We start from the raw sequence: 2,078 nt of genomic DNA, 5'->3' as shown, positions 1-2,078 counted from the left end.
ACTGCCTACTCCATTGTCTCTCCAGACAGAAGGATACCGACAACAGTGAACAGCAGTTATTGTCGATTTTGAAGGGTACTACAGATTTAGAAATTTGAAGTCACATGTTCTAGCGACTTTGTCTATCATTCTCTTATCACGAATTCCAAGCATGGCAAAGCTGTTTATTACGTTACAATTACAACCATTGCATTCTTACAAACTACAGACGTGGATGGTGCTCGCGCCCTCCCTGGACTGTAAACATTTGATTACTTTGGTAAAAACAAGACAAGGAAAGTTTGTTTAAGTTTGCATGACAATAAAGCAAAATCTCGGAGTGACGCCGCCTGAGATCCTGCCACCTTTAATACTGATATAAGGGTTCTACGTTCTAGTCTGGGGTCACTGGGTCTAGTCTTGGATCCTAGCTGGGTTCTAGCTTGGGTCGCAAGTTTTCCAAAATGTAGTCTGGGGTCCTGTGTTCTATCCTGGGGTCCTGTGTTCTATCCTGTGGTCCTGTGTTCTATCCTGGGGTCCTGTGTTCTATCCTGTGGTCCTGTGTTCTATCCTGGGGTCCTGTGTTCTATCCTGGGGTCCTGTGTTCTATCCTGTGGTCCTGTGTTCTATCCTGGGGTCCTGTGTTCTATCCTGGGGTCCTGTGTTCTATCCTGTGGTCCTGTGTTCTATCCTGGGGTCCTGTGTTCTATCCTGGGGTCCTGTGTTCTATCCTGTGGTCCTGTGTTCTATCCTGGGGTCCTGTGTTCTATCCTGGGGTCCTGTGTTCTATCCTGGGGTCCTGTGTTCTATCCTGTGGTCCTGTGTTTTAGTCTGGGATCGCAAGTTCTACAAAAGGTAGTCTGGGGTCCTGTGTTCTATCCTGGGGTCCTGTGTTCTATCCTGTGGTCCTGTGTTCTATCCTGGGGTCCTGTGTTCTATCCTGGGGTCCTGTGTTCTATCCTGTGGTCCTGTGTTCTATCCTGTGGTCCTGTGTTCTATCCTGTGGTCCTGTGTTTTAGTCTGGGATCGCAAGTTCTACAAAAGGTAGTCTGGGGTCCTGTGTTCTATCCTGTGGTCCTGTGTTCTATCCTGGGGTCCTGTGTTCTATCCTGTGGTCCTGTGTTCTATCCTGTGGTCCTGTGTTCTATCCTGTGGTCCTGTGTTTTAGTCTGGGATCGCAAGTTCTACAAAAGGTAGTCTGGGGTCCTGTGTTCTATCCTGTGGTCCTGTGTTCTATCCTGGGGTCCTGTGTTCTATCCTGGGGTCCTGTGTTCTATCCTGGGGTCCTGTGTTCTATCCTGTGGTCCTGTGTTCTATCCTGGGGTCCTGTGTTCTATCCTGTGGTCCTGTGTTCTATCCTGGGGTCCTGTGTTCTATCCTGGGGTCCTGTGTTCTATCCTGGGGTCCTGTGTTCTATCCTGGGGTCCTGTGTTCTATCCTGGGGTCCTGTGTTCTATCCTGTGGTCCTGTGTTCTATCCTGGGGTCCTGTGTTCTATCCTGGGGTCCTGTGTTCTATCCTGTGGTCCTGTGTTCTATCCTGGGGTCCTGTGTTCTAGTCTGGGGCCCTGTGCTCTATCCTGGGGTCCTGGGTTCTATTCTGGGGCCCTGTGTTCTATTTTGGGGTCCTGGGTTCTATTCTGGGGCCCTGTGTTCTATTTTGGGGTCCTGGGTTCTATTCTGGGGTCCTGGGTTCTATTCTGGGGCCCTGTGTTCTATTTGGGGGTCCTGTGTTCTATCCTGGGGTCCTGTGTTCTATTCTGGGGTCCTGTGTTCTATTTTGGGGTCCTGGGTGCTATCCCGGGTCCTGGGTTCTATTCTGGGGCCCTGTGTTCTATTTTGGGGTCCTGGGTGCTATCCTGGGTCCTGGGTTCTAGTCTGGGGTCTTGGGTTCTACTCTGGGGTCCTGAGTTCTAGTCTGGGTCCGGGTTCTAGTCTGGAATTGCAGTCTTTAATATCCTCGGATCAGGTCTGGATCCTGGGATCTGATCTCAGCTTTTTACCAGGCAATTTGGTCTAATGTAAGATTATGAGCAAATCTAAATTGATAACTACCGAAAGACGAATTTTTTCATCAATTGTGAAACTAGATAACTTGACC

Source organism: Branchiostoma floridae, unplaced genomic scaffold (genome assembly GCF_000003815.2).
Source record: "Branchiostoma floridae strain S238N-H82 unplaced genomic scaffold, Bfl_VNyyK Sc7u5tJ_1489, whole genome shotgun sequence".
Classification (NCBI taxonomy): domain Eukaryota; kingdom Metazoa; phylum Chordata; class Leptocardii; order Amphioxiformes; family Branchiostomatidae; genus Branchiostoma; species Branchiostoma floridae.
This window is presented reverse-complemented; position numbering follows the sequence as displayed.